The sequence below is a fragment of the Protopterus annectens genome, chromosome 2.part0, assembly GCF_019279795.1.
Source record: "Protopterus annectens isolate FY-2018-M chromosome 2.part0, PAN1.0, whole genome shotgun sequence".
NCBI lineage: Eukaryota > Metazoa > Chordata > Ceratodontiformes > Protopteridae > Protopterus > Protopterus annectens.
The window spans coordinates 905,530,297-905,539,351 of record NC_056728.1 but is presented as its reverse complement, the minus strand read 5'-3'; positions in this window follow the sequence as shown (position 1 = coordinate 905,539,351).

Here is a 9,055-nt window from a genome sequence, read left to right as displayed (position 1 = left end):
ACCCATCCTGACTAACCGTCCCTCCACCTTAAACAAATAAACTAGAGGTTTGTTACAATAAAATAGCTACGTTTGCATCCAACTTATCAAACCTTTCACACCACTGCCCAGCACTGAAGCTACTACACTAGCTCAAAATACCTAATTACCTTACCTACTCCCAATTGCTTAATGCCCGCAAAATAATACACAGACCTAGCACCTACACATCATAGACAACATCCTCAAACACTACATCCCTCCTAGAAATCTCTTCTTACAGACCAAGTATGTCCTGACCAAAACTAAGTCTCATAACAGTGAAGGTGACTCACTTTACTCAACCTATGCTGCTAAGCACTAGTACTCTTGTCTCACCCACCCTAAAACAAGACAACATTACCACATGTTTCAAACACAATCTAAAACACCACATAACTTCCTCATTGCTATACTCATGCTCCTCTTCTGGCTAGAGCCACCTTTCTTTCTTCCATTGCCAGTCTCTCGATCAGTCACCTTGACTCTTTCACCTTTCTTATTCCTATAGCTTTCTTTTTCATCCCCACTACTGCCCCTCCAACTAACATATATCCTTAATCCACTCTTACTAATACCCCTCCTTACCCACCACATCATCTTCGCTATCAACTCTTATCTCAACCTCAGCATTATCAGAACTTTTTCTACTTATGATTTCTTGATTATTTCTGCTTATACCCTTCCTCTGCCTCTATTTTCTTTTCCTGCTCAAGTGACATCCTACATCATTAATGTCAATATACAAATATCAAACCTATGTGCATTATCATTATTATTGTATCTCCAGCTATTACATGTTAACATGTCTTTGACTTATGTAAAATAATATAACATAAGGTTCATAGGTTCATAGGTTGGTACTAGGCTATCAGCCCTAGGGCCTATGCAAGCCTAGCCATAACAATTCCCTGGATATTTCTTCCCACAATATTTACTTCTCTGGACCCCTATCTAGCAGGGTGACAGACATGATCCCCGGGGTGAATTTCCTATCTCCCATCCAATCATCAATGTTCCTTTTGAAAAGGGCCAATGAGGCGCTCTGCTTGACATGTATGGGCAGTCTATTCCAGAGTATGGAGAGTCTCTGGGTCAGGAACCTATCCCTCCAGCATGTTTTGTTCATTGTGATGACAAGGTTTAGATCCCTGGAGTGTGTGGCTCTGAGGGATTGGGATTTCTTTAAGTGGAGCATGTCCAACAGCTCTGGGTTTGACATGATCTTGTATGTTAAGCAGAGATCACCCCTGAGTAGATGATATGCCACAGAGTATAGCTGGATTTTTTTAGATGGTCAGCATATGGCATCTGCTTTAGGCCTGTGATTCTTTAGTGAGGTATTTCTGTGGCCTTTCCAGTTGTTGCAGATGCCTTGTGAGGTACATACCAAATGGGCATTATACTCTATAATGGGTCTAATAAGGGATGAGTACAGTGGGACAATGATCTCCTTTTTTCTGGATGAAAAGCCTTTAGTGATGAGGTGTGCCACATAGAAGGATTTCCTGACTGTTGTGGTGATGTGGTTATCGAAAGTGAGACCACTGTCCACCTGTGTCCCTAAGTCTCTCATCACACTTTCGATACCACCCCACTATACCACCCCAATGACACCCCCATCCTCACTAATCTGATTTCTCCATATAAAAATCTGGCTACACTACGTTCAGCAAATAAACTCCTTGTTGCCTCAATTAAATCTAACAACAAAGCTGGTGATTCACTTTTCTCAAACACTATAGGAAAAAACTGGAATCAGCTCCCTCCTGAACTATCTACCCTAGCATCCACCTCTCAATTCAAAAAACACATTAAAGAACATCTGAAAACTCAGTGGCTCTGTCCTTGTGCTAACCCTGACTGAAACTTTTATTTCCCTCCAGCTTATACCCTTCCCCTCTCCCCCATCTTTTCCCTCCAAATCTAGTTACTTCTCTTTTGCTTTTCTCTTAGTAATACAATTTAATTTAAGGACTTTACTCTTTCTACCCCATACCCTTTTTGTTTCTTATATACTTGCTTATTTATATTTAGTTTAAATTTTAGCATAATGACTATAGTCTTCATTTTTATAACTATATTTCCTTTTTTTTTTGTTTATTTGACTTAGTTATACATTTTTAAATGGTGTTTTTGTTTTTGCTTGGAGCTTTTCTCCCCAGGCCTCTACTGAAAATGGACATATATCCAGCTAGACTAGCCCGGTCAACAAATGTAAAATAAAATAAATAATAAATAAATAAATAAATGTTTAGTGCCCTGCCACCTATGTGATAATTCATGGGTACATGCTTTTTTCCAAAGGGGATAACTATACATTTCTTGGCATTAAGCTTGAGCCCATGGCTCTGGCACCAGGCATCTGTTTATGTAAGGCCCTATTGTAGAATATCCACATCATTTGGGGATTCAATAATGGCTCCCAGTTTGCAGTCATCTGCGAACTTTGTTAGCCAGAGTCCCTTAGTGTTGGCCTGTACTTCAGAGAAGTAGATGCCAAACAAGAGTGGTCCCAGAAATGAACCCTGAGGTACTCCACTTGTCACTTGTCACTTGTCTGGAGCTGGATTTGGAGTTGGCTACTTTTACAGTCTGGCCTCTGTCAGTAAGCCAGTTGGCAACCCATCGAGTGACATAGAGATTTATTCCCAGCTTAGTAAGTTTATCTATGATTCCAGAGTGGGGGATGGTGTCAAAGGCCTTGGCGAGGTCCAGATAGGCTGTGTGGACTGCCTTACCCTCGTCCACAGCTCTGGAGACTGATTTGAAGAAGTCAATCAGATTCAGGAGACAAGATTGGCCCTTCACAAACCCAAACTGGGTGCGGGTGCAGTGTCTGAAGGTTGCCAGTGTCTTTGTTTATAAGTTCCATGATAATGCATTCCATGCCCTTGCAGATCAGGCTTGTCAGACTGATGAGACGGTAGTTCCCGGGATCTAAGGTGGATCCTCCCTTGTGGAGTGGGATAACTGTAGCTGTGCGCCACTTCATGGGCATGAAGCCTGAGGTGAGGCTATTATTAAACATGACACTTAGGTGAGGTGCCAGTTCATTTTGTAGTTCATGTAGTACACAGCCTGGGATGTCATCTGGTCCCATGGATGCTGTATTCTTAGCGTTGGAGAGTGCGGTTTCTACCTGTGTGGCCGTGATTAGCGGAATTTGGCAATCTTTTGGTATTGAGATGGGCCCTTTAGGGAGTGAGAGGGGGGTGAAGTTGGCACTAAATCGATCTGCCAGGATATTGGCAATATCCTTCGGATCAGTATATTTAATGCCATTCTGTTGTAGCTCAGAGCAGATCTGAGCATTGCCATTTAGATTCTTGACATAACTATAGAATGCCTTGTGGTTGTCTTTGGAATCTTTGGCAATTTTATTTTCGTAACTAGCTTTTGAGGATTTTATGAGGGATCTCAGCTTCTTACTGATGCTGGTGAGAGAGTTTTTTGCATCCTGGGATTTTCCTCTTTTCTGTAACAGTTTCTTCCTTCTGTTGTATAGTTTGTTTATAGCAGGGGACCACCAGATTGGCTTCCTTTTTTTGGAGAAAAGCATCTTGGTTCTATTTGGGATGGCACGATTCATGCACGAGTGGATGTGCTCATACAGTGTGTTAGTGTAGGATTCTGCAGTCGAACTTCCAGATCCCATCTGCGTGGGTGTTGTGGAGTTAGTCACTTCTGACTTCAGTAGCATGAATTTGCTTTGGAGAAGTTTTTTAAGGAGGTTTCCTTACTGGGGGGGTGGGGGTGGGATGTGGATGTCAAAAGTGATTTGCTTATGGTCAGATCTGACCAATGAGGGGGTGACTACAGGTGTGGAGCATCTGTCTCCCATGTTGGTAATGACCAGGTCTAGGATATTGGAGTCTCTGGCGGGACAATGGATTAGTTGATCCAGGGCGTTGGAATTTATGAATTCCATGAACCGTTGGGAAAAGGAGTTGGTACCCAAGTAGTTTTCCCAATTAATGTCAGGGTAGTTGAAATCACCCAGTATTAGGGTGTTTGGTTGTATCTTAATATTTTCCAGTATGTTTAGAAAGGTGTAGTGAGAATCTTGGGGCATGGTGGGGGATCTGTAGCAAGCTACAATTTGGATTGCAGTCTTATCTTGTGTTAGTTGCACCTGGAGAATTTCAGATGCATTGTGTTGGGCAACTAGCCTGGAGGTGTGAATATCCTTGGTGAATATGGACACTCCTCCACCTTTAGTGTTTCAGTCTTGGTTTTGTGGCCGAAAAGTGTGGTAAGAACTGTAGCCTGGTATTGCAGGGGTGCTCTCTGGAGCCTTGAACCAGGACTCAGTTACTGCACAGATATCGATGTTCTCCATTTTTAGGAGTGCCTCGAGAGAGTGCATTTTGAGGTTTAGACTTCTAGCATTGAGTAGCATTACCTTCAGATTTTGCTATATGATAAATGCCTTTACAATTTGTCTCAATACTACCTACAAAGTAATACATAACAAGTTTATTTTTTATTGTTGCTCATTGTAAATATGTATTTTATCTGGAACTTTTCTCCCTGGGCCTCCTCTGAAATTGGATCTTGTGCCCATTCATACATTCCCAGTAAAGAAAAGATAATAAATAAATAAATAAATAAAATAAAAGCTAGTAAATAACCTGGTTCTGTAAGACAGACATACATGCATACATATATAAATAAATAACTACATACATAAATAAGTAAGCTAAGAGCAGCTGAGACGGAATAAAAACAGTGGAGAAGGACTGTTATCTGGAGTCAGTGACTTGAGTTTTGCTCTTAGCACTTGTGTGTTATTGTCTGGAAATCCAGATATATTTAGCACAAGATTCAGTAACTTTTGTAGTTCAGAGTCACAAATAAACAGACTAGCTAGGGTAATTTTTCTGTTTCCCATCCATAGATCTAAACTGCAGTTGAATATGGACAGAGATGAAAATGAAAAACAAGTTATGTACTCACCATAATATTCCATCGGTGTTGTCCATTTTCATTCTTCCTCAACTGTTGGGTTTGGATCTGAACCTCGGATCTGACTCGGCTGTTACTAAAGCTTGTAGTAACCAAAAAGCTCTCAAGCTTCTCTCTTACACATAATGCACCAACCCCCAACATACCTCAGATCTTGTTTGCTGATTTTAACAGAAATGGTATCTATTAACAGATATATATATATATATATATATATATATATATATATATATATATATATATATATATATATATATATATATAGGAACACTACTAAATCTCAAACTTTTGAAATGTTGAATTTCAAAAGCTCGGGACCATGTTGCCGAAACCCCACATTACCGAAAGACTAGAAGTGCGAAATTCAAAATCCCGATGTTAAGGGATTTTGAGTTAGCACTTCTGGTGTTGCGGTTCAGGTAAGTATGTGTGTGTAAGTGTGTTTGTGAGGGGCTGTAATGTGTGGGTGTGAGTTTGCCTTGTGTGTGTATGTTTGTGCAATCTCGGAGTTAGAATATTAAAGTAGGGGGGTGTGGGGGTGCAGGGGGTGAAGCCCCCATGCTTATCTTTAGTGTAGGGTGGTTTGTTTGGTTATGGGGGGAGGCTGTGTGTATGTTTGTATGTGTGCTGCATGTATGTAGTACTTTTGTGATTTTGAATTTTGCGGTTTTAATATTTCGGTAATGTGGGGTTTCGGGCTTATAGCCTCAGTATTTTGGGCTTCGGGATTGTGTAATTTTGGGATTCAGTAATGAATATACACACATATATATATATATATATATATATATATATATATATATATATATATATATATATATATATATATATACATATATATATAAATACTTAAAAATGTATCTGTCCAACAGATGAAACTATATCTGGAGCTCAATCAAAAGAACAGTGGTGAACTTTTAATTTCTCACTCTTCCAGATGTTTGTAGAAACAAAAGATGGGGATGCGGGTTGGTGGGTGGGAAATTGAGGAAGAATGAAAATGGACAACAAAGATGGAATGTTATGGTGAGTACATAACTTCTTTATCTGATGTTGTCAACTTTCATTCTATCCTCAGCTTTTGGGGACAAAGTCCACAGCTACCTAAAATCCCAGGTGGACTCTAAGGAAGAATATTCCTGAGCACAGTTGAACCAAAATATGCTCTTCCCCTCAAGGCCAGATCTAATTTGCAATGAGTGATAATGGTATGAGGACTTGCCAAAGTTGCTGCTGCTGTCCATATGCCATCCATGAAAATCCTGGATAGAAATACTGAAGAAGTTGCCATGGATCTAGTTGAATGGGCTCTTACAGGTTTAGTTAAGGTATGACCCAATTTATTATAAATAAAAGAGATACAGTCAGCCATCTAGCTAAAGTTACTTTTGCAACTGGTTTACCCAATTTCAAATCTGCAAAGGAAACAAAGAGTTGGTCTGTCTTTTTGATTTCTTTTGTCCTGTATAGATACAAATGTAATTGTCTGTGAACATCCAATAAATGCAACATATATTCACCTTTGTTTGCAAATTTAGGAAAGAAAACTAGAAAATGAATAGACTGATTGATAATGGATTCTGACACCACCTTGGGAAGAACGGATGCATTGGTTCATAATGTAACCTTATCCTTATGAAACATCAAGTAGGGGGGGATTTGAAGACAAGGCTTGAAGTTCTGAAATTCGTCTAGCTGATATAATGGCTACTAGAAAGACATTTTCCAAGTGAGAACCTTAAAGTCACATTTAGCTGCTAGTTCAAAAGGGGAATGTGTTAATGCTTGCAGTATCCAGTTCAGATCCCATGGTGGACTAGGGTCTTTAATAAACAGTAGTCTCAAAAGAAGAATGCCTCTCAAGAATACTTTGCAAAGTTTAGAAAAGGCCACCGAAGAACATTCACATCCAATATGAAAATTAGATATTGCTGCTAATTGAACATTAATGGTAGAGGAATCAGTCCCTTCTTTAAAAAGTAAAGGTAAAAATTCAAGTATGTTATTTATTGCAGTTGAAAATGGATCAACATGATTTTGTTGTGCCCAGTAAACAAATATTTTCCATTTATTTGTATAGAGTTTTCATGTTGAAGGTTTTTGGGAAGATAAAAGGATATGGCGGATGGGGAAGAGAGCATTGGTTGTCTGTCTATTAACTGAATTGGAGAAACTAGGCTGCAAGCTTGAGGTTTGAGATATCTGGGTGAATCATGCCTGTCTGGTGAGACAGGAGATTTGGAATCAGATCCAGAATCCAAGGCTGGTAAAGGAGATGAGGCCGTAGGAAGGGAAACCAAATCTGTCTAGGTCAGTAAGGTGCAATGAAGATGACTTTTCTCTTCAACCTGGCAGCTTCTGCAGAAATTTTAGAATTAATGGAACTGGAGGATAGGCATGGGAGGCCAATCATGAAGTAGACCATTCCTTGGTGATTCCCACCCTGTGTGGGGGGGGGGGCTTAGGGCAAAGTAGCTGCTGCATTTGTTGTTTAGAGGAGAAGGAAAAATATTGCAGCAAGACTGGCCCCACTAACAAAAGATCATTTCTGTCACTTTCTTGTTTTGACACCATTTGTGAGGTAGAAGAATGGAGCTGCTCAATTTGTCTGCTATCACATTAGACTTCCCCAGAATGTACATTGCTATGAAAAAGCAGTTGGATAAGATTTCCCATTGCAACAATCTGAGTGATTCTCGACAAAAGGGGCATGATTTGATCCCTCCTTATTTGATGATGTACCAAACTACTGACATATTGTCTGTTTGAATAGCAAATGTCCCTGAAGGGAGAGCATTCTGGAGGGCCTGCAATGCTAAGAGCACTGCTCTCATTTCTAGGACATTTATATGCAAGTTGGCCTCTTCAGGGGACCAAGTGCCATGGACTGTTTTCCCCAGAAAGTGCCCCTCCACCCCAACTGGGAAGCATCCATGGCCACTATGGCCTTGGGTTGAAAGAGGATGAATTAATGGACTTGTAGAACGTGATCTGATTGAATCCACCACCTGAGATCTCTCCTGCATGCCTGAGCAATTCTTATTTGTGCTGACATGCACTGTTAAAGAATCAACCACTGCGTTGCTAACATCCATTGAAGAATTCTCATATGAAGCCTGGCTAGAGTTAAGGTGACTGCTGCTGACATTGATCTTAGAGCTTGAAGGACCTAGTGGGCTAAAACCTTGGTACTGCAAATTATTTGTCTGACCTGTAATCTGATAGTCTGTACTCTTGAGAGAGGAAGAGAAATTATGATAAATTTCATGTTGAAAACTTCTATGAATTCCAAATTTTGAGTTGGTTGTAGGTGAGACTTGTCATAATTTATGGTTATCCCCAGATGACAGAAAATATGGAGTACCTGATTCCTTTCCCTTATTAACAGATGCCTGGTTGGGGTGGTAATGAGCCAGTTGTCTAGATATGGAAACACCCAGAATCTCTGCAGTCTCAAGTGTGCTGTTACTACTGCCATACATTTGGTAAACACCCTCAGGTCTGTGGTGAGGCGAAAGGGCAGGGCTCTGAACTGGTAGTGACTGGCTCCCAGACAAAAGTGTGATAGTACACATCCTGAAGGTCTATTGAGCACATCCAATCATTCTTGCCCAGAAAGGGGAGAATGGACTGACCCATGACCATCCAAAACTTTGTGTGTCGAATTGACTGACTGACTGACTGACTGACTGACTGACAAGTTGCTGAGATCCAAAACTGGTCTCCAGTCCCATTTTTTCTTTGGCACTAAAAAGAATCTTGTGTAAGTTCTGGATTCTATCTGGTCTGGTGGGACCTCTTGGATGACTCATTTTTCTAGCAGCATTTGTGTTTGTATTGCTGACTGGGTGGAACATCAGGAATGTTTTGTAGAGTTAGGGTAGAAGGGAAAAGGGTATTATATAACCTATATAAATAATCCTCTGCACCCAAGTATCTTTTGCTATGTTTAGCTAGGCTGTCTGGTGCAGGGACAGATGACTCTCAATTGCCTCCAGAGGTAAACAATCAGGCCTCCTTTTGGGAGTGCTGGTAGGGTCTGTCAGAGAAAGAATCCTTGGACCCCTGG